Raw genomic sequence first — 26,283 nt, 5'->3', positions numbered from 1 at the left:
AGATATTTGTATATAGGGAGGGTGATGTGGAGAGACGATGGTAAAGAAAAGAAAAAAAGGAGGGGGTAAGGAGAGGAGGGGTAGATTCAATTTTTAGGTTTTACATTTTAATTTCTTTTTGCTTTTTCAGCAAGGTATATTAAGTAGATGAGAGAGAGAGAGGGAGAGCGAGAGGGAAGGAGAGGAAGAGTGAGAGGGAAAGAGAGGGAGAGACAGAGAGGGAAGGGGTTATTGTAGATGTCATGCTTTGGCAAGTACAGAGGTTATTTAAAAAACATATATATATTTATGTATATATAATTACATTTTTACTATAATAATTAAATACCTACAGACACTAGGGTTTAATCCATTCGTGAATTTTCAGTGCAAGGTGTAACGATTAACACCAGCCCACGGATTCGAACTCGACATCACGAGCCGTCTCTGGCTCGGTTAGCAAAGACTGTATTCAACGGCTACCACGTGAAATAACATTGAATTTAAACATTCTTAATTTTCAATGTTTTTACGCCAGAGAAGTGTTCTAATCATAATGCGATGATCTATCTATCTTTCTATCTCTATATATTACATAACATGTATAACAATGTGTTACATCATATATATTACATAATATAGTATTTATATAATATGTATGCATTATGTAATATATATTATGTAATATATATATATATATGTATGTATGTATATATATATATATATATATATATATATAAATGTGATTGATAATTTAAAATTCAAATTAGAATTAAAAATTAAACATCTGTTTCATAAGAAGGAACAACAACAAAGTCAATAATTTTTTACGATCGTTTCGGAAACGGTGTTTTTATTGTGATAGACCTTAAGCTATGGACAATAAATTTGACATATAGTTTATTTTTTAAATCAAAGTACCCTCATCAGCAAAATTATTGGGTGGGTTCTTTTTTATATGTAAAAGACACCGTAAATAAACATAGCAAGTTTTAAGTAAGGCACATATATCTGGAAAAAAAAATAAAAAAAATATGTACTTGATAAGCAAATGATATGGGTTGAGAATATAATACAATATTAAATCTGAATCTGGTTTAAATATAAGGTTATAATAATATGTTTTTACTCTGGTCTTTAGACTACTGTTCTAACCCCCTCCATGTATATATATATATATATATATATATATATATATATATATATATATATATATATATATGGCATATTTACAGTGAAAAGTAAAGGGCTTACATGCCATAATAGGTTAGATTTATTGGGTAGACAAAGTGGGAGACGTTACAATGACATATGTTACATGAAAACGGCTGTCCGTTTTATGTAAGTAAGAAAACATGCGGGATAAGTGAAAATGATATTAGGATAAGGTTAGAATCGAACCCTGTATGGCAGTGTTAACGATAATGGAAAAATGGAATGTTAGAAATCAAGTCTCTTGTTAATTCTTTTAGAAATCTGAAAATTAAATATGTCAGTTCAATATTGGACAATGCAAATAAAAAAATATATTATTTAAACATAGGTTAGAATTAGATTTGAGGATTATTTTCTTTGCCAAAAGTATGTTTGGGCAAACATATGTGAAAATTAGTCACGTTTAAAACCACACTTCGTACGTCACAAAGAAAGGAGAATTATTAATATAGGATTCTGTGAGTTCGGTATTAGAAGTCAGTTGGAAGATAGAGTTGAGAGTCAAAAGTTAATGAGAGGTATTCAGTTGGAGAGGAGAGTTCCTTAGAAGCGAAGGGTAGAATAGTAAACCATTTGGATTGAAGTTTGAATTCCTGACGTCACCGATCGGTCGTTTGAAGAATAAAGAAAGCAACTATATTTGTAAGTGTTTGTCTCGTCATTACTCACAACAAAAAGGTAAATGCCTTTTATCATCATCTATAACTTTGTGTAACCCTTCCAATTTATGTGTCCTCCCTACCAGCATGATAAGTGAAGTATCTCATCTCCCCATTATATGTGTATAAGAACTGTTGTTGCATCATATCATACAGTTTGTATTAATAATATGAAGTCCCCAAGAATTGTCACAGTCGTCGTCATGATGTAATACGTATAAATGTCTCCCTAATTATAATCCTCATCTGTTCTGAGCCCCCGTTATATTTGTATCCCCATTTATGTGTTCCCAATACGAGTCCCCTGCATGTAACACATGCCCATATTTACTTGCCTACCCCACAAGGACAGAGTTAGACACAAGAAAGTTTTTTATTGTAATGTTGAAAATATCTAGAACCCCAAAACTATCACCTTGATAAGGAACAACAATAAAAATTGCTTACGTCTAGAAGGATTTCTCCTACAATTATCAAGGAGAGAAAATGTGACATGTATCAAAACAGATACTACATTTTGCTCCTAAATTTCCGCGTGTTACAGAATGAATAGAGAGAGAGACAGACAGACAGATAGAGAGGATGGAGAGGTTGAATTACATCGTAGACACGTTGACAGGAAGTTAAGATCAGCTGATTGGATTTCATGTGAGTCATGTGATCAGGGTAGCTGAATCGGTGAGATTTGGTTGCGACTTGAACGAAAGCGGACGGGCGGGAACGAACGCTGACGTGATAGAACTAAGACCTAGAAGAAGAAACCACAAGCAAAATTCACTTTCCTTACTTCTGCGAACACACTGGAAGGTGAATAAAAACACTATAGAACCGATTTTTTGTCTTGGTGTGAAATAAATCTTCGTCCCCCAAAACAGGTACAAGTCTCCCTCCCAGACGAGAATTTCCAGATGATCCATCAAAATGACAGTAGGTATGTGAAAATTTATGTCACACATATTCACACTTAACAACATATGAACATATGTAATAGAAAGACCACTAGATGAACACACACACAACATACAAATATTTTATAAATAAACACGTTTTAATATATCACCTCCATTCCAATTTACACCAATATACAAGTAACGCTCATTTTATGACACAACGTAACATACAGTCGAAGAATTAAGAGTACAAGGACTAAAAAGACAAACAGGTTGAGGTACAACCTACTGGAGTGACAGCTTTCCGGCTCCTAGGTACCTCTACAGAAAAGGCATTGGATTATTATTATAGTTTACGGGTTGATTCGTCTCAATATCTTCCATTGAAGTATTTAAAACAAGCACGATGATGCAACGACTGCGACGTTGAAGCAGGCGCTGGTGCTTATTAGATCGTATATGCCCTATTACATAGACTAACGTGATTTTAGGCGCATTTGTTAATTGTTTACGTTCATGTGATTTGAGATAAACATGGGTATGACTTTATAAAAACAAACATTCTTGCGCCACTCCCTACGTGAGGTATGGCTCAGTTTTACTAAGTTAAAAGACAAGATATTTTAATGCGATTGTTATGAAAGGAGCGTCAGTGGTTGATAAATGATTTAAGCAGACATATTTGTTGAGACCCTCCGGCCATAAAAACCATCAAGTAAAATGTGAATCCTCTTATTAGACGTAACACAGACACATATCAGTCATCATTCCGTCGTCTCAATGCCAGTGAATGGCAGCCTTTGTAAATTGAGTCAAAGCGCGCCGTGTTTTTATTATCTTATTTTATTTTTTTTTTATTGACGGCTTATTTCAATGGCTTGGAGTCAAATGATTTAGGTGCGACTTCAGAACCTGGTGAGCTGCTTTGTCCATCAATGTTTATCGGTCGATCCGCATTGCTGCACCATAAGATTCTCGATAGTATCATCGTCACTAAACTCGCCGTGTGAATAAAAATATGAATTTCCGCACATATAATTTAAATATATTTATAAATGTTTGTACCCTCATATATATATATATATATATATATATATAAATATATATATATATATATATATATATATATAGTAATTTATCAAATATATATGGCGATTAAGCTACACTGAATATTCTACGTTTCATCAAACTATAGGATTCGTCAGGCTTATGCGCGAATTGTGTGGTTGCCTCTATAGTTGGATGAAACGCAGAATATTCAGTGTAGCTTAATCGCCATATATATTTTATAAATTACTAACTAGCTCTTCCTACGTATTGAGCACGTTTAAAGTAAATACTTTAAGTTTACGCATAAATATATACTTTCGTATATTAAATTTATGTGAATAAATGAAGTATATATATATATATATATATATATATATATATATATATATATATATATATATATATATAATGTATTTTGTTGTACAGAAAGTTGTTAAATGAGATAAACCAATGGTGCCGTCGGTTTCAAGCCCAATAATTAGGACCGTTTTAGATATCCATATCAAGCTCTCTGCAGCCAATACTCATATATTGTATAGCTGGACATGGAGAATATATGCATATATGTTCGAACACCACAATAAGCAGTACCATACTATAACGAAGCACTACATAAAAGTTGGTTCAGGTAAAACAGAGTCAGGATAAAAAATAAAATAAAAAAACAAAATAGGAGACAGAAGATAATTTGGTTCTTACCCCCGTTCTCATATAATACAAAAACTAGAGTAGGACATTATTTTTCTTAGACGTGTAGATAAACATTTACCAGAAAAACGCAAAATGCATAACATTTTTAATAGAAACACTGTGAAAGTTAGTTACTCAACAGCACCATCAATCAAGTCGATCATATCTAAGGAACCAACAAAGATTGATAATGTAGGCTGCTTTTGTAGGGCAAACAATATTTGCCCATTAGAGGGCAATTGTAAAGATGAATCCCTTGTATATGAGGCCACAAAAACGGAACGATCAACATACCGGGAAAATATATAGGTATGACACAAGCCCCATCTAAACAATGATAGTATTCGCATATGAGCTCCTTTACAGCTAAAACAAGGATAAATGCACCATTAGAAACCCGAGGGTGGGAGCTTACAGAAATGAATACACCTTTTTTCATAAAGTGAAGAAATGAATACACCTTTTTTCATGAAGTGAAAAAAAATCGGGCACAAACCAGCATACGCCCCGGAAAAATACCACATCCTCCGGCCAATTCATGACCCAGAAATAAGATTTCTAAATATGAGGAGTGAATCTTTGAAAAATTGTATACATAAAGGGATAAGACTCCTAATATATATATATATATATATATATATATATATATATATATATATATATATACATACATATATATATATATATATGTATATATATCCTAATAAACATATATATATATATATATCCGAATATATGTATATATATATATATATAAGTGTGTGTGTATGTGTGTGTAATTATTTAGCATAATAATTATTAATTAACTACAGACACTAGTGCTTTATCCTTTCGAGAATCATCAGTGCATTCGAACACGGCAACAGAACTAATGTCTGGGTTGATTAGCAAGGACCCAATCAATTTGGCTGCCATTAACCGCGAGAAATGCAGTTGAAATTTAAGTATGTATTCTTTAAAAATATTTTAACGTCTCTCAGAATGACTTAATCATAACATGATGATCTATTATATGAACTAATTTTACCGACATTTTAATTCACCTGAAAGTGCTCAACTATAAGTAACGAGTTCCTTAAAACGGCTGATGTAATTATTTAATACAATAATTATTAAAATCATACACACAGTAGCATTTAATCTTTTCAGGAATTATCAGTGCAGGGTGTAACTTTTTTTTTTTGCTCGACAACGCCAGGCTGAATTTCTTGTATATAAATTAATAGAAATTAAAATAGCTAGATTAAGCGATGAAAGAATTATATAGAAATTATAAAAATGAAAAGATATAAAGTTTTTTTTAAGGAAACAACTTATACAAACATATACATAAATAAATGAATATATATATATTTATATATCATAATTTAGGATTTAAAATTTGTTATTTGAACAAGTTTAATTTCAAATATAGAAATTTTATTGCATGCAAGACAAAGAATAGATTATAGTAAACTATATTTCCTTAACCCATGAGTTTTCGATGTTTCTCGGAGGAAAACTATTAGCAAAAATTATAAACGGTCTGCACCAAATTTGATAAAAGTAATAAACATAGAAAATAAAATTAAAGATTTTTAAAGATTTTAAACTACATTTTAGCTACATAGAATAAGGGGAGTTGGATATTGATGCAGCAAAAAAATATTGATTTTTAAATCCAAACTGCATGCTAAATCCTGTAAGGAAAATTCTTGGTATTCGGCAGGTAAAAAGATAAAACGCTTATTGTAATAAATCCAAGGAACTTTGTAACAATCCAATATATACATATTTACACAGTTTTTTGTTAGTTTGATTAGATATCCGGCAAATCTTTGATTATATGCATCCAGTAATTTTTTTTCACATATAAGTTTCAAAATTCAATTATATATATATATATATATATATATATATATATATATATATATATATATATATATATATATATATATATATATGAGCAAATAGTTAATAAAACATATTAAAAAAAACTCTTTGAAAAAGAGTTAAAATATATTTAATCTGAAAAGGAAGCGTATAGTCCTTAATCCGCGGAGTTTTGAAGAAATACTTTCCTTCGCATAAGGGGTTGGAATTAGAAAAATGCAGGATTGCATTTTGCATACAAATGTATTTACTGTAACTGCAAGTAAGTAAAATATCTTACTTGATAACAAAAAGTTAAGCAGAGGGAATATGGTGAAGAAAAAGGCGATTCCACGTGAATTGATTGTCTGGTGAAAGGTAAATTATCTAATGACGGTAAAATCCAAAAATGTAAATCCAAGAAAGCTAATTTGATTTCCATTCGCACAAGTAAAATCCAAGGAAATCATGCAATTGGAAATGGTCCAAAATAATCCAAAAAACCAAAATCCATGGAAGACTTCGCAAATATGTACAAGGAAAAGGGGTAAAATTCCAATAATATTAATAAAAGAAAAAGAAGATATGCGTTTTACACGGCTGCCGAGACAAAAAGTAATCTTAAAAAAATCAGTAAAGAAAGAGAAAAAATCAGTGAAGAAAATAAAATGAAAAAAAAATTAAATGGTGATAGAATTAAATATAAAATAAAAAACGAATGTCAAAATGACCCAAACAAACTTATATTAAAAGGCGCGAAAAATATAGGGTCCAAAAAGAGTGCAACTGAAAGGTACAGGTTATTACTTAAGAAAATGTCAGCAAGAGTTATTAAAAGCCACTAAATGAAAAATAAATAAATAAATAAAAAATAAATAAATAAAAAATAAATAAATATAAAATAAATAATAAATAAACAATAACAAAATAAAACATAAAAAAAATTAAAAGGGAGGGGATGGCCTGCATCTGCAAATTCCGGATAAAGCAAGAAAGTATGTAAGTAAATGCAAATAGTAAAATATAGGTAAATATACATACAGGTTATGCATGTCTGGATAGATTAATATATTAGATATTTTATGTGTGTATATATATATATATATATATATATATATATATATATATATGCATATATATATATGCATATATATATATATGCATATATATATATATATATATATATATATATTAGGAGGTATATTTGGAAAAAAGGGAAAAGAACTCAATATGTTAGTAGAACTATATAGGTTTTATTATTTCAACTTCCAGGATTTTTTACTTTAATCAGTACAAGTTGTTTCAATAGATAGGGCAGTAAATTATCTTACTGATCTCATCAGACGATATTAGCACAGATAAATTATAACAAGCCAATTCTTTTAAATTACGTATGAGTATGAAAAAAAAAAACAAGAAGTGAAGTCCTGGATAGTGAGAGGAGAGGAGGTATGTAGAGTAAAAAAAAGAAAAGAAATGGGGGGGAGAAATCTAGAGTATTATTATAATCAGAATTAAAATTAAAAATCAAATAGTTTTTGAAATGCTAGAAAGAATGTTGTTGGAAACGCGATTGTAAATTCAGAGTAATATCGTCTGTGAAAGAAGTTTTTATTGAATTTTAATTGCAAATTGAAATACACATGGAATACGTTTTAAAACTGTATTACAGCGCAACATATATCTACTTTTATATTTAATTTGGATTCATTATTTATTAATTTTATTTATTACGGATTATTTTCTTCACCTTTTCTTAGTTGTCTCACGACGTTTCGGCCAAATATGACTGACCTTCGTCAGGTCGTAACCGCAACGGAATAGGAACTCTTCCGTAGTTGTTGTCGTCTCAGAACGTTTTGGCCAAGTAAGCCTCTGGCCGGCTTTTGCTAGGATTGAAACCACTACCTTCAGACAATTTTTATCTGGATACGTAGAGATTCAACGTCTCTATTAACTACGCCACGGGCCCAGGAGATCGTGTAAGGTTGATTTATTTGGTTTTATAAATTCATGTTTATTTATCATCTGATCTTCCTCGGTCGGGTCTGTACGGGATCGTATATATATATATATATATATATATATATATATATATATATATATATATATACATATATATATATATATTATTTAATTGTAATTCATTATTGAGATGAGTATCATTTATTATTTTTATTTATTGAGGACTATTATCCTTATCTTTACCTAGTTGTTTCACGACGATTCGGCCAACTATTCCTCTGGCCTTCGTCAGGTGGTAACCGCGACGGAATAGGAACGCTGAATCTCCTGACTGCATTCACTGCAATTACTGCCTTCCGTAGCTGTTGTCTTCTCACCAGGAAGGCCAGAGGAATAGTATAGGGTAGTGTTTTCTGTGTTATACGTGTTGATTGAATTTGAATTGTAAATTTAAATACGTATGGAATACGTTTGTAAGCCAAATTGCAACAAAATATTATAGAAAATAAACAAGTATTTACTTGTTTAAAATTAATATATTCCGAAGTTATACTGGTACATCAGGAGTTTATATATTTTCCAATTTTTCGGCTTGATGTTAACTCGAAGAACAGAAACATTTAACGGAGAATCCTAATGGTGTTATCCGCTTATTTTTTAAATGCCTAAATTGTAAATGTAAAGCCGAATTATAACGCAATATAATGAAAATTAACACCTATATACTTGTTTAAAATTAATATTTTCGAAGTGATACACGTTCGTCAGACTTTGACATTTTTTCTTCTTTTTATCGTGGTGATGCAAGTTAAACAAAGATCAAGACACAGCCCTCGTGCTGTTTTTAAAATTCCCAAAATGCGATTAGCAATGCGATTTAACTTCCAGGTAGAGTTTCCGTGTGAGAAGCGTTGTTTGAATTTGAAATTTAAATTGTAATACGTATGAAATACGTTCGAAAGGCTAATCACAACATATTATACAATATATTATGAAAATAAACAAATGTTTACTTGTTTAAAATGTATATACTTTAGTGTTATTCCTCATCGTCAGATTGCTCTTCTTTGTCTGATGTAAACTTTAAAAATATGCCCCCTTCAATTAATCAGTTTCTGGTGGAAGGAGGAAAAAAACCCCCAGAAAAATGAACACCGGTTAACGGGCGGTGTCTTGTCTCTAAAATCCCTGTTGTAAAATACTCTTTTGTAAAAAAGGATAACATATAAGAGAGGGAGAGCTGGAAGAGTAAGGCAATGGAGTGGTGATGGTGGTTATGGTGGTGGTGAAGTAATGTGTTCAGAGAGTGCATGTGTGCACGCGTGCACGCGCACGCGTGCACGCGCACGCGTGTGTTTGCGTATATTTAGCAGGGAATACATCTTTGAATTGTTTATATTAATATTATAATACAATTATATTAATTTTATTTCTATTATGTACTCATAGTATGTATCTATATGTGTGTGCCTGTATATATTTATATATGTGATGTGTATGTGTGTTTCATGCGTGTTGGTGTGCATCTATGTGTGTACGTGAGTGTGTATATATATATATGTGTGCGTGTGTGTGTTGTATATGTATGTGCATTTTTACGTGTACATGCATATGCGTGTATATGCATGTATGTGTATGCGTGTACATATATGTGTGGATGTGTATATATATATATGTGCATGTGTATGTATGTATGTATGTGTAAATGAAGTGGTGTGATTTGTTGCTAACAAGTCTGTCCGGGATGTGTATGTCTATAGGGCATATGTTCAACGAGATAATCAACGCGTATTCTGTTAAAATACTTGTAAACAGGCACAAGCACCCAATATTGCCGCAAGGGGGAAGCGGTTGGAGCTTTGATTATAAAGTGCGACCTATACCATTGAAGAATCTTTTTTGTGATCCTAACAAAGAGGGAGACTAGTTGTACGAGCACCAGCTCAGGTGTGGCTACAATACTCCAGGCAGAGGCGAATGGTGGATTTGTAGAGGTACAGGATACTCTGAGGTGTAAGTATTATTCTAGCACGATAGAGGGAACGTATCATTGTTTCAGCAACCTTTTCAATGTCTTTTATATATTTCTTCCAGTTCATATTTCTTTTGGATGTGAAGTCGGGGGGTATTAAAAAAATTTCAGGTAAGATCTTATTTCTCATGAATAGCATTGCTTAGAGATACTTTTTGTAGTTATTAAATAACAGTTAATTTTACTAACATTAAAATTTACCATCCATTTACAGCCCGATTCAACTAAGGTTTCGAAGTTATTTTCTTCTTACCCTGCCATTGTCTTTGACTTGTGTACATCCGTCCTTCCCTCATCAATGTTAAAGGCCGTTGTATCATGAGTAAATATACCCACCTCGGACGCATTCTCTTCCGGTCATTCTCTTGCTTTTTCTCACTCTCACTTTGTCTAATTTTTTTTCATTATATTCATCTTTCTCATTTATAAGATAATTGCGCAATTAAATATAATATAAATTAATCTATTTCTTTTCGTACGCACATAAATATTTCTACATAGCACAAAGTGCAACTGCGAATAGAATCACAAACAATTCGGAGTAAATCGTATTGAAGATGTACGAGGGGCGCACACTAATTAATGCCCCTCGCCCACTTTCAATAGCAGTAGAGTAACGAAACTTGGCACATTATTAGTCTTCTCTACATAGGAACCACCCAGACTTATACATTTCTCCTATCGTTTGATGCAGCTCTGGAGATCGGTTTTGTAGAACACCCCACGTTTATCCTCCAAACACGACGTGACTTCAGAAATCAAGTCTACATCATCTGAGAAATGCTCTCCTTTCAAAAACAACTTCATGACTGGGAAGAGGTGAAAGTCAGAAGGTACATGGTTAGGAGAGTAGGGAGGATGGGGATGAGTTCATGCCCACATGCCCGTGCTTCTGATCTGGCGACATGCGAGTTGTGGATCGGAGCGTTGTCCTGCAGGAGGAGTGTATCATTGCTGATCTTGCCCCGCCTCTTGATTTTGATAGCTTCCCTTAATTTACTCAAAATTGAAGCATAATAGGCTCCTGTAATTGTTGTACCCTTTGCCAGGAAATCTGTAATCTCTACTACGTCCTGGTTCAAGAAGACTGGGAGAATGACCTTGTCAGCAGAGTGCTGCACTCTTTCCTTCTTTGGAGGTTGTGAGTCCAAGTGTTTTCGCTGCATTGACTGGACTTTGGTCTCTGGATCATATTTATCGACCCAGGTTTCATCCTGTGTAATCAGTCGTTTGAAAAACTTTGACTCATCTTCTTGGCATATCTCCAAATTCATCCTCGAGCACTCGACGCGTTTTCGCTTCTGAAATGGTGTGAGCATCCTTAGAATCCATCTGAAAGACACCTTATGCTTATGAAAATGGCCATGATTATAGTTTCCACAGACCTTGTACAAATCTTGACATACTGGGCTAGTTGGCGAATAGTAATGCGCTGATCTTCCAAAATGGCAGCTTCAAATTGACGGACATATAGCTCATCAATGGCAATATATATATATATATATATATATATATATATATATATATATATATATATATATATATAAAAGGTTGCATATATGTGAGTGGGTGTGTGCGTGAATGGTCGTGTATTTTTATTTGCATTTAAGTTTTAACGCATTGTCGTAAATAATCTCACCCGTTACTTAAATAGCTGTAAATGTGAGGCTAGTTCGTTTCAAATAAAAAAAATACAAGGGGTTGAACAATATTAAAGTGCCGCATGAATGTTTGTTTGAAAAAGAGAATTATTGCGATCATTGCGCTGCTCCCATGGGTCGATGTTTAGAAGTTCCGAGTATCAACGTGATGGTTCGAGGTTCAACCCTTTGCTAGAGACGGATGCTAGTCTAGCCGCACTGATGTGTTTTGATACAACGAAACAATGCTGCATATGAATGACTCTCTCTCTCCCTATATATCAATACACACACACACACACACACACACACACACACACACACACATATATATATATATATATATATATATATATATATATATATATATATATATATATATATATATAGGAGCAGAGGTGGTGGTCATGGGTTTGCGTTCACATTAACGTCCTATCTATATAAATCATAGTATGTTTCATCAGTTTTGTTATAAATATAATCGCTGATTATTACATTATACTACTATAATATATTCGGTTTTTGTGTGTATTGAAAGAACATGATTAACTATATATTTATTATACAATTTAGTAACGACTATTTAACTTATATTGTAGCGTCAAAAGATTTCACCATGGCAGATTACATTGTGATGACGTAATAGACCCGTTTTTCTATCTCCTGTGTTGTTCCCCTTTCGCACTATCTATATTTCATTCTCGCTCTCTGTCTGTCTGCTTGTCTGCCTGTCTGTGTCTCGCTCTTTCTCCCTTTTCTTTTTTACTGCATCTTCCATCTTTTTCTCTATTTCCCCATTTTTCACTTTTGATCATTTTTTCTCTCTGTAACTGATTTATTTTTCTCTTCTTCAATCATCATTCGATTTTCCTCCCGTCGAAATGAAATTGGTACTCTTGCATAATTTAACCCGAATTCCCGTCAAGCATGGATCAGGCGAGACCGGCAATCGTCGCCGTCAGCCGAGTGTCGTAACAGACGCAGACTGATAAAAAAATGCAAATGAAAAAAATCAAAAATAAGAAACATCTACCTTGATAAATGAAAATATGTTTATTTAATTTTTAATGTACATCTATTATGTTGGAAGCAATGGAAAAGGTTATTTCTGTGCGCAATGGCAGCAGCACATTTTGAAGAGAACCACGGCTGGCTATTAGGTTTTGCCGGAACTTTGTCGAGGGTATGAATCGGTCTATGTCTACAATTAGCCATTCGGTCAGATCTGATTCTATAGAGGACACATCCTATTGAAACATATAACGCGGAGGTAGACCTGATATAAATGTACGTAATCTATCCCAGTAAGCCATAGATTGTCGATATATTGTACGGTGGAGAGGTACATCTGAGGAATTATTACATTCTATTTTCATCTTAATGCGACAGAGTGGTCGGAAGATCCAAGTGGAGACAGAACGGAAGCTGAACACAGTTCAGGGCAAATTGTGAGAAAAAGGTCTAGGAGACTTGCATACTGGCCGTCAATATCGGGCACACGGGTTGGTGGATGTACAATCTTAGTGAGGTCATAAACTATGGAGAATCATGACAGAGCCTTCCCTCATCATCGGTTTTGGTGAGTAAGTTAACTATTTCACATTGTGAACATTGAAGTCTCCACACCATGAATATTAGTTGAAGGATAAGCAGATAGGACATGGTAATTTTTTTCGGATATGCTTTTACAAAGGGTAACTCTGCTGTTGTAAAGGCAATAGAGAGCAAATATAAATGCAGTAGTTTGAACTAGTGAAACCCGGAACACATATAGAGTACGTTAGAATCTTCTCTTGATATGCCCCTACAACATATAAAGCTATCTGTAATATAGCCACATATTCCATGCACAGTGCGATCATGGGGGTCAGATTTGGGAGTTAAATTAGACTATACTTTAATTATTAACTCTAGGGGAATAGTATGTACAATGCCAGTTTCACTTAGAAATAATATGTCTGTTTCAGTGCCTTGTAATTGGGTTTCAACCTCTGGAACGTTAGAACGTAGATTCCTGATGTTCGAGAAGGAGACATGGTCGCGGGGATATACGGTAGCAGTTGGAGATCCGGGTTTAATCATGTATTTCTTTTTTTTTAATTTTCATGATGGAGTTTTGTGATTTGTTCACTAGGTCGACCGACTTGCTTGCAGCAGGGCAGAGAGGGAAAGTAAGGGAGAAATAGAAATGAAGAAATATATATGTAACACATGAAAGGTAAAACCGTAACGATTACCCACTAATATGGCATCGAGAGGCCTCACTAGAAGTTCCTTCATGGTCAAAAATCCATTCACCTAATTGCAATACAGTAGCACTAGTACTTTACAATTGCTGATAGTACACCCTCCTTAGTGGTTAATCCAAGTTTCGGGTCCCTGACTATCAGGCGGATAACGTCAGCCCAGATAAAAACTTACCTCCAACTCCCTTATTAGTGACATAGCTACAAGTATAGACATAGAAACAGAACATTTTCGACATCTTTGGAGGTCGTTCAAGCAAAATACTGCCAACCTAGAATGCAGCTTTTTCTTCTCCCTTTGTCAGAAAAATCACGCATTAAAAATTGAGGACTGAGTGAAAAATAAAGAGAAACAAGAGTAAAGAAAGCTGCCGATAACGCATCCACAATACATTGTCTAATCTCCATAACTATTGTTGAAATCTGCAACTTGGATCGCGAAAAAATATCCTGTGCGCAAGGATATCCATTGTCTGCACTATCTCTTTGTAGATCTCCAGGAGAAACCATACTTTACACACGACCATTTTTTAAGCAAACATTTATGTTTACAATGGTTGCATCTCACATTTGGGAGGGCAGCAATTTCTTCTCTTTACAATGAAATTGTAGGCATCGGTATGTTCATGTCTTTTTCTAATATGCATGGATTTATTTCTTTGCCTGACATTTTCTGTTTGGCGCGTTTGAAAATATATTTGTTTGTTAGGTTTGTTTTCTGGAGGGAGAAGGAGTGACTCGCTTACTTCCAATTTGAATGTCGTATGCTTCCATTTAGATAGCGCTTTTTCATTGGCTAATCAATGTCCCTGAAACTAATTACAAAAAAATAGTAAATAAGTAACTAATAAGAAAATAAAAAGCCACATCGCCTTATCACCTTAAAAATTACTGAAAACATAACAGAAAAAAAATTAAACAAATAAAATAGAAAAGTCGAGTTAGCGTTTCAACATTTGAAAAACGCTCTGCTGACAGCGATGATTGCCGGTCCCGCCCGACCCATGCTTGACGGGAATTCACGAGAATTCGGGTCGAATTATGCAAGAGTACCATGAAACCAAGTACAAGTGAAATGCACACAGCAATATTTTGCGTAATGTTCGCCATAGTGTACGTGGAATATTCGCTTGCTCGATATAGAAAATGATGCACAGACATCAAAAATGTTCTCATCCTAAGAATAACAGATATCAACCTAATTTTTCTCATTTTTATACGGTTCCAGACAACGCCGAGCAGCCCTCCTAGTCCAACTGAAATTAACTTCAAATATAATGCACACAGTTATAAACAACTTCATCAGTGTGGTAGCAATACATAATTTAAGTAAATATAATATATGTTAATCATCGCCCTCTTCTCATTCACTGTAAAGCCGGTTTATAAATAGATCATCTTAGTTAAAAACGGTCCATTCAGTTTTGGGGTTGATAGCAAATTTCAGACTGATAATGTCAGAACGACAGAAAGGCAAATAAAGTGTATACATTGCCCGCAATCGAATCAATCAAATATTTGCTGTTATTTGGCGTATAATTCATTAGGAATATTGTGTGTGTGTTATTTGGCGTATAATTCATCAGAAATATTGTGTGTGTGTGTGTGTGTTATTTGGCGTATAATTCATCAGAAATATTGAGTGTGTGTTATTTGGCGTATAATTCATCAAAAATATTTAGTGGGTGTGTTATTTGACGTATAATTCATCAGAAATATCGTGTTGGGTCAGTTGGAAACAAAAGGCAAATTTCTGGATTTTCATCTTTTCTTTTTGTTCAAAATAACAAAGGCACGATATTATCGACTTTAAAAGATGTAATTTTCTTTCTTTTTCTTTTTATTCTTCTTTTTCCTCTCATTATCTTGTTCCGTCTCACGTTTTTCTTCAGTTACTTGTTGTCTCTTCTTTTTTCTCTTTTTTCCTCTTCTATTCTTCTTCTTATTCCTTCTTTTTCCATTCGTCCTTATTTTTCTTCCTATTCATCTTTTTTTTTCACCTTTTTTCTTTTTTTTCTTTTGTCTCTTCTTTTTCTTCTTTTTATCATTTTTTAAATCTTTTTTTCTTTTTCTCCTTTTTCATTTTAATTCTTTTTAATTTCTCTGTTTCTTCTTTTTTTCTTCTTTTTTACATTCTCTTCTTCTTTTTTCTTTTTCTTCTTCCTCTTCTATTTATTTCTTTTGCTTCTTTTTGCTTTTTTCGTCATTTTATCTCAGTTGTTCCTTTTTATTTTCTTTCTTTTTCTATTTTCTTTTTACATCTTTTTTCTTTTGAATTTTTATTTTTCTTCTATTTTTCTTGATCTTTTTTTTCTTTTTGGACTTTTTTATCCCCTTATATTTCTTCTTCTGTATCTTCTTTTCCTTCTTGTGTGTTTTTCCTTTTTTCCTTTTCCTTTATTTTCTTTTTATCCCTTTGTTCTTTTGCTGCTTTATCTTCTTATTTTTCCTCTTCAGTTTTTTTTTCCTTTTTTCGTCTTTTTCTGTTCTGAGTATATTTCGTCTTCTTTTTTATTCTTCTTTTTTCCTTCTTTTATCGTTTTCTGTTCTGTTTTCTTTTATTCCATTCTTTTTCTACTTTTTGACTTCATTAATATTATTTTATTGTTATTATAATTGTATTATTATTATTTTGTATTATTGTATTATTATTATTTGATTATTATTATTTTATTATTATTATAATTAATATTATATCCTTATTAGTATGTTATTATTACATTATTATTATTGTTACATATAATATATTATTATTGGCTCGAAGGGGTTTTCACACAGGTTATGAAAAATCATCCTTTAAAAACAGCATAGCTATTCCCTGGAAGCTGAGTGACAACAAGTCGCCTTAGATTTCCAGAACCATCCACCTCTTTCGATAACATTTGAAATACATTTGCATTATCCCAACAGCTGCTTGTCATTGTTTTTTTTTGTTTTTTTTCTCATTGGCAGCGCCTATTGGTCTTCACTGGAATTTAAGTGCCAATAAGCCTCCCCAGATACCAGTTCTACTCGCACTTATCCGGCGGAGGTATTATCTGTTCTCGTGTATTTTCTTTTTTGAGGGCGGGGCAGTGATTTGGCAATGGGATTGTGGAGGAGGGGTTAAGTTAAAGAACTTATAGATATGCGGTTTCAGTGTTCTTGTTTCCGTGTACTGTTACATGTTTTGAAATTGCAGCAGTTTGTCTGCCCCGCGCTTATTCGTCCTGTTTGTTAGTTTCCAAATTAAAGGTTTTTTCTTAATATTTCAGCTGTTTACAATATTGTTGTTTGTTGTATTGTTCAAGTATTCCTTTGATTTTAATTCCTCACATACTTTTTTCAAAGTTTTTCGGGCTTCTTCCTATTGCTCTTACTATTATAGGTATTATTTGGATTTTCTTCATCTTCCATATCCCTTTCAGCTATCTGGCTAGTTTGTATTTGCTCGTTTTCTCCTTTTCATTGATATTTCCTCCATGGTCAGCTGGAACAGCACTATCTACGATTTGACAGGACTTTTTTTTCCTTGTTAATTATTATTAAATCCGGTCTTCTTGCTTATATGGGTTTATCAGTTTGCATGTCCATGCCTCATAGGTTTTTGTGATTGCCCATTATATTATTATAATTATTATTATTATTATTATTATTATTATTATTATTATTATTATTATTATTCACAACATCATAAGAAAGAACATATCGATTATGGAACTTAACAGGCTTCTGTATGCAACCTCATACGTTATTGCGAATCGTCTTGGAGCAAGTCTGTTGGCAAGGTCGCTGGAAAGATGGTGGGATATTTCTACCGCTCCAGAAGATATCTCACTACTGATACAATTCTCTATCTATATAAAAGCCAAGTACGCCCAAGGATGGAATACTGCTGCCATATGTGGACAGGACCTGTTTAAAACAGTATACCCTGCCTTGACAGAGTACAAAATAGACTTCGTGGCTTACTGGGGGATGCCCTGCAACCTCTCTCCCACACAGGAGACGTTGCGAGCCTATCTTTGTTTTATCGTTATTTCCATGGTAGGTGCTCGTCTGAGCTCCAATCTCTAGTCCCCCTCGCCAATCTTTTACAAAAAAAAACACCCGTCTAGCTGAAACCACTGTCAAAAATTTTCCTCACTCTTTATCTGTGCCTAAATCAAAACGTAGATTCCATGAACAATCTTTCTTAGAAATGCACGCCTGTGGAACTCTGTTCCGTCCGCCTGCATCCCACCTGACTACAACCTGGATCTCTTTAAGTCAAACTTAAACAAATTCCTGATAAACCGCCCCCTTAAGTTGACACTTTTATTAAATACCCACACTAACGTACTGTACAGGCAATAATCCTTATCCCTGAGTGGCTTCCGGACCTTGATAAGTGGTGACCACCTTGTAAAAAAAAGAAAAAGAAAGAAATGAAGGGTAGAAGGCCATACTGGCAAATTCGGCTTGAGGAAAGTATTACACGGTGGCGGAAAGACATTGGTAGAATCGAAGAAATAAGAAAAGGAGGTAAATATAGACAGAAAACAAAGGACGAGCTTGAAGAGGTATAGATTGCTGGAAAAGGGAACGATGAGCGTTCTAACAATGTTGAAAGAGAAAATCCACACTAGTGGTATGAACATTCGGAACTTTGATTGAAAAGGTGTTGCGTTTCAGCAGAATAACTTTATTCCGGAACAGTCAACTTCAGCTGTATAAAGAATTAAATGGTAGTAAACAGGCAGGAAATAACAACACTCTAAATGCAAAATATGCCAGGAAGGTTTGGAGTGGGATTTGGTCTGTGGAAGGACGATATAATGAGAAGGCTATCTGGTTGGGTAAGGTCAGAAAAAAAGATATCAGGAATGCGGCATATGAAGAACGTTGAGATAATCATTGATTACGTGAAGGCTGGCATACGAAAGATGACAAACTGGAAGGCACCTGGTCCAAATGTAGTGATGGGCTTCTGGTTTAAACAGTTTCAATGCCTTTATCCACCTATAGCTGCTGCCTTGGAGACAAGTATGGATCAATGAAAAACGGTGGTGGCAGCAAACATAGAGCTGATGGGGCAGGTTGGCATTGAACTTGGAATATTCCAAGGAGACTCGTTATGTCCACTTCTTTCTGTAATAATACTGATGCCACTGAGCATCCTCTTGAAGAGAGAAAAAACTAGGGTATAACGTTGGATCGTCACAGACGCCTCAACCATCTACTGTTTATGGATGATTTTAAAATATTAAGTAGAAATGAAAAGGAAATGGAGAAACTGGTAACACTTGTGGGTGCATTTTCAGAAGACATTGGGATGGAGTTTGGGATTAGTAAATGTTCATTCGAATGGAATAGTGCTGTCAAATTGTTGTTGTAGTAGGGTTTAAGCATCATGATCAGAGAAATGAAGGTGAAAGTCAGAAAGAAGTATCTCAGAAGAGTAAAACTAATTACAGAGTCGAAACTGTATGGCGGAAACATAATGAAATCAGTGAAGGCATGGGCAGTCAGTGTTTTGAGATACCATGAGGGAATTTTAGAATGGTCTGGCAAGGAGTTACATGTCATGGATATCAAAACAAGAAAAGTTTTAACAATGTTTAGTATATTTTACATTCAAAGTAGTGTAGCAAGGCTGTATAAAAATAGGAAAGACGGTGGGAGAAGGTTGAAATTTGTGAAAGATTGTTGTAGAACCGAAGAGATGTTGTTGAAGGAGCATATGGTTAGAATTAAGGAGTGGATGCTTAAGTTTGTGGTCAATGAAGTGCAGTTATGTGAGAACAAGCCTGATTATGAGAAACGCATGAATAGAGTAACGATGACAAATTAGATGTATGGTGGTAGCTAGGTGTCATAACGAACAAACAATTAAAACATAATCGTCAGATTTGGTCGTCATTGACAAAGTCTAAAAAAGCTGGCAGATTGTAGACTTTTCAGTACCCTGGGACAGGAATGAGAGAGAGAAGGAGAACGAAAATGGAGCAATTATTACCCATTGGCCTTAGATATAAAGCGCATACACATGGTTATCACAAATACTCGCGGTCGTAATTGGTACGTTAGGAGTAGTATTAAGTAATCTGGAAGACAATTGAAAAAAAACTACGAATCCTCGATGTTTTCTACGGCCTTAACACTTCTGATATTATAGGTACAACCAACCTCCTTAGGAAACCCCTTGATCTTTGAAGCTCCTTGTTTGGAAATGAATCCCATTTTTTTAAGGGAGACATTGATAAACGCAATCAGAATGATTATTATTATTATTATTATTATTATTATTATTATTATTATTATTATTATTATCTGTTGTTTCTTCTTTTTCATCTACTCCAACATTTTTCTTCTTTATTTACCTATTACATTGTATCTTTACTAATGAAATATACATAATAATTCTAAAAAAACTCAAACAATGCAGTAGCTACAACTGAAGGTTAGTTGAACTCTCTTCTTGTTGACTTATTTTGTCCTGACTTTAGCCTTGATTTTTGCAAGATTACGGCCAATAGCTATTTGCTGTCATTACGATGGCTATATACGGGGTGCCGCAATAAACTATTTACACAATTTAATGACCATAAACCAATATTTATTATAAGTAAGAAAAGTTGCATATATCAAAATACTGTAAAAAATATAGAAACCAGCAAATCATCGAAAGTGTTCAAATTGTTGGTCATTGTTGTCAATGAGCAGCTGACCATGTCCATTGATTTAATCGAAAACGTTACTAATCACTTCAATTTCGATATTGACATATCTTTTTATTTTTAACTCATTCAGTGTAGCTCGTTTAGTGGTGTGAATCCTGTGTTGTACATGCCCCATCACATCGCCCCCCCACCAAGAGAAAAATCAAGTGGGGCTCAAATCCAGTGAGCGTTGAAAGAAATCGATACTTTCTTGTTGGCCTAACTATTTCTTCCGAAGGTTGCAGCAAAATGTGATCTTACGTGATGATGATAATAGCAAAGTGCTCCATACTGTTGGAAGTGGCATTCTTATTTCTAAACATCACTTGAGAACGTGGCTTAGCGTATTCATGCAGCAAATTGAGATAATTTTAAAAGTGTATACGTTATATTGGGGCACCCGGTATTTCGTTTTGTTAAGTTAATTTATGACATATCTTTACATATGTATACAAATAAAGAGAGTCAAAGAATACAGAAATAACTTATTCATATATTAAAATAAAATGAAATAAATAAATATCTACTATTATATAAAACATACTTTGTGTGCGTGCCTGTGTGTGTGTGGAAATTCGTTACCTATAGACTATGCAATGGCTGCCCCGATTTTTATGAAAATTCCCACCACTATATATTATGTTCCTAGTAGTGTTCTTAAGGGAGATTTTGTATCGGAATGTCTTCGATAAGTATTGATAATCGATAATTGAAATATTCCAATAAAAAACAAGAAACAGTCGATTGTGACCAGAGTTAACATTTTACATAGCCTAAAGTCACAATCGCACAATGAGAGAAGTTTTATTGCCACACAAGCTTAAAGGCCCGACATATAAAATCACAAGTAGGTTCTCTGAGATGGCCAGGGTAGGTTCGAATTGAATATTTCTATTGAAAGCAGAATTACACAATTGCATTTGACTTCTTTTTTAATTTAAACTTCTATTCAAGCCATTATCCTCGCACAAGCAGAAAAGCCAGGCCTACAAAATCAACGGTAGGTTCTTCGATGACAGATGTGCGTTCGAAATGTCACTTTCTGTAAAGATCCCAATTAAACCATGATACTTGACAGTTACATTTAAAACTTTTAATTCAAGCCATTATATATACAAATGATTTTATTAAATTAACAGTAGGTTCTCTACAGTGCAATGTAGACTATAATGTAATTGTGGACTTTGTCACTGCGGGGATAAAAGCTGTGAATTTTCCGTCCTGTGCATCGCGATGTTTCCCAAACTCGTCTACATCTTCGTCGACATGCATTCGTGTCCGAATATCAAAGGTCCTAAGTGCTATACAAAACAAAACAAAAACAGCAGAAGCGGAAACTGAGTTTCGTAAGAATTTTAGTCATTATCAAGATAATGAGTGTTTTTTGGTTGGAAAAAGCAATTTGGGCTCTGAATAGTCGGAGTGATTGGTTTCCTTGTATTCTGGTGGTCGGTTACGATTGTTTGGTTCTAACGCCCCTTTGTTACCGATTGGTTATTAGATTGGCTCTTCTATTTTCTTCGAATTCGCTTGTACCCGCCTTGACTGTTCCCCCTTTCATGTATGTTATTCTATGAGGCTTCAAAGGTGTTTGGATCTATATTGACCTCACAGAGATGTATTCAACTGGTCTTTGAATCTAAGTTGCCGGTTGCCTCTGAGTCGTTTTCCTGCATTCAGTTGACTGAAGAGCACGTGTCTCCCCAACTAAAATAGGCAATCAATTGATTCCATTGAAAAATCGATGATTTCTATGATTCCGATGACAGTAAATACGTAGGAGTGTGAAACATTCGTTGCTCACCATTAGATCCCTGGCGACGGTTGATCTCCCTGCTAGTAAATGATTAAATAACTACATTTTTTTTTAAATACTAAATGGAAATGAATACTATATGAAACACACACAATAAACACTCACACACACACACACACACACACACGCAAACACACACACACACACACATATATATATATATATATATATATATGTGTGTGTGTGATTTATTAGATGGTAAAAAGTTACATTTGGTGACTACAATCAGCCATCTGGTTCAGTCAATGAGACTTCGTCAAATGTAACTGTTTACCTTCGAATATATAATAAAATATATTTTGCTCTTGTTATCGAGCGATTTAACAACCTCGTTGACTCTATTAGCCTGGTTATATATATATATATATATATATATGTATATATATAATTTAAAGGAGATTAGAACAATGGTCTAAAGAGCCGAGTGTATTTTAATGTAACAGTGAAATTACTAGTTTAATTAAAATACAGGACATAGAAAGTGCTCGTTGTAATTTAGATATATAATAAGCTCGATAGTTAAATGTCCTAGAGCTAATTCAATATTAAATAATGTGATTGATAATTTAAAATTTAAAAATCAAATTTTAATTAAATTAAAAAATCCGTTTCATAAGAAGGAACAACAACAAAATCAATTATCTGTACGATCGTTTCGGAAAACAATGCTTTTTATTGTGGTATACATCAAGTTATGTACAATAATTATATATAGTTTTTTGATAAGCAAGGTCTCCTCATCAGCAAATTTTGAAGGGTTTTTATTTCATATTACCAATCTATATCACCTATCCTACTTAATAAATCTCTATTAATGTCACGAAAATTAACTAATATAACTCAAGACGAAATTAAACAAATACTTATAGCTAGAGAGTCTTTAATAACATTTGAAAATAAATATTGGACCAGGAAAAATACTCCTAACCACTTCAACATTTTAATGGGATCGACGGATTCGACTCAGGTCACTGATATAATTGGCCTTTTCCTTTTAAATGAAATACATTGTATACTCCATAAACAATTCAAACTTGAAGGAGGACTATATAGAAATGATGCACTTTTCATAACTAATTCTACTAATAAAAATGATGAAAATGCAATTAAAGCTCTACATAAATTATTTTAAAATTATGGACTTAGTATAAAAATCGACCCTAATAAAAAAATTATTAATTTCTTAGACATAACCTTAAATCTTGAGAATTCTACCTTTGAACACTATCATCAACCTAACCAATTACTACTATATGTCCACAATCAATCAAACCACCCTAAATCAATATTAAAATCAATAGTTCCCAATATAACTTTAAGAATTTCTAGACTGTCTTCTACTAAATCCATATTTACCAAAAATGAAAAATATTATAATGAGGCCCTTAAAAACTCTGGATATAATTCACAAATAAAATTCATAAATGAAAATGATAGAAACATAAACTGCATTAAAAATAAACCTATTAAGAGCGTAATAACATATAATATGGCAATGTCACCCCGTATACGAGTTAAGAAAAATAACCAAGAGACAAAAAAAGATAAAACCAAACCACAACTACTAGATAATAATACAAATAAACAGCAAACCAAAACCCGTAAACGTAAGAATATACACAAGGAGATCCTATGGTTCAACCCCCCCCCATATTCCAAAAACCTAGAAACAAACATAGCCAGAGAATTTTTTTAAATATTAGATAAGAACTTTAAAGCGCCCCATAGATATAATAACATTTTCAATAAAAACATAATTAAAGTATGTTACTCTACTTTGCCTAACCTTCATGAGAAAATAATAAGCTCTAATAATAAGAAAATTAATAAACTACAAAATACAACTATACAAAATACATCGGACTGTAACTGTAGAAGAAAAAATAAATGTCCCCTACAAAGCTCATGTAAAATTAAAAATGTTATCTATAGCTTCACAGTATCAAAAACTCCAAATCTACATGAACCTATTAACAGCCATAACTCAACTACCAGATTAAATAATAACACCAACTTTAATCAATCTACCGATCAATTACTAATCAACCCACCATATAATAATCAAAACCCAGATCTAACGGAAAATAATCACAACCAGCAAGAGGTAATATATTTTGGTTCAACATCTGGCCTAATAAACATAGAATTTCAACGCACAAACATTCTTTTAAAAATAACTCTCTGTCAAACCAAACTACTCTATCCAACTATATTTGGCAACTAAAAAAACAGCAATATTTCTTTCAACTTAAAATGGCAAATAATTGAGACTTGCAAATCATATAAACCAGGAGATAAATTTTGTGCACTATGTACAAAAGAGACCCTAACAATTTTAAAATATGAAGATATAAAAAATACAACCAAACTATTAAATTCAAGACAGGAGCTTATGACATGTAGTCATAAACGTTGGTTTAAATTTAATAAATATAAACCACCTTAAATCATTAAAAATTACTTATTAGTAAAAACAGATTACAATTATTATTATTTTTTTAATAAATTAAGTTAGACTAATAATCTCCCTTACACCCCTCAAATAAATAAAGTAAAGAAAACATGACAGTTATCTCCCCTTAAAATATGTAATAATAATATTCTCTATATATAAACCGTAGCGTCTTTAAATAAAATATACGCTAACGGAAACAATTTATTGCACGAGCGTCCCCCCCCCTTTTAAAATTCATCATTCAATAAGATAAAAAGCTATATCAAACATCTAAATGACTATTTTAACCACAGTTCCTGATTTCGAAAAACGAAACATTAAAAGGTAAATATCTCTATATATTTTTAAAGGAAATTTATTATGTAAATTCAAACATATATATTTTTCTCTACTTATTTCTATCTCTAACCCATATTAATTTTCTTATAAATTTTTAATCCAGACCTTTATTTCAATTTTTAATATTCATCTGCCTTACTTTTAATGCTAGGTTTATTTATGGTGTCTTTTAAATTAAAAAAAACCTTCAAAATTTGCTGATGAGAGACCTTGCTTATCAAAAAACTATATATAATCAATGTACATAACTTGATGTATACCACAATAAAAAGCATTGTTTTCCGAAACGATCGTACAGATAATTGATTTTGTTGTTGTTCCTTCTTATGAAACGGATTTTTAATTTAATTAAAATTTGATTCTTACATTTTAAATTATCAATCACATTACTTAATATATATATATATATATATATATATATATATATATACAGAGAGAGAGAGAGAAAGAGAGAGATACATTAACATACAGTACTGTTTCGCTGTTTCACAGCTAATCAGTGCGGCTAGAAAGACAACTACCTCAAGCCAGGATTAAAACCCGACCGCCTGTACGAGAGTTAAGCATCGTAACCATAAAGCCCAACGCCGGATGCTGTGCGAGTCGTGAATTAACGAGGTTTTGACATCGTCCGAAATACCTTAGTTCGATTTGTTTACACAAAGAGCATCGCTTTATACGCTAATGCTAATGCGTATATTACTTCTCAATATGCTCAACTCAAGGTGAGGAGCATTATATATATATATATATATATATATATATATATATATATA

The sequence above is a fragment of the Euprymna scolopes genome, chromosome 30, assembly GCF_053919585.1.
Source record: "Euprymna scolopes isolate OS-2025 chromosome 30, ASM5391958v1, whole genome shotgun sequence".
Classification (NCBI taxonomy): domain Eukaryota; kingdom Metazoa; phylum Mollusca; class Cephalopoda; order Sepiida; family Sepiolidae; genus Euprymna; species Euprymna scolopes.
This window is presented reverse-complemented; position numbering follows the sequence as displayed.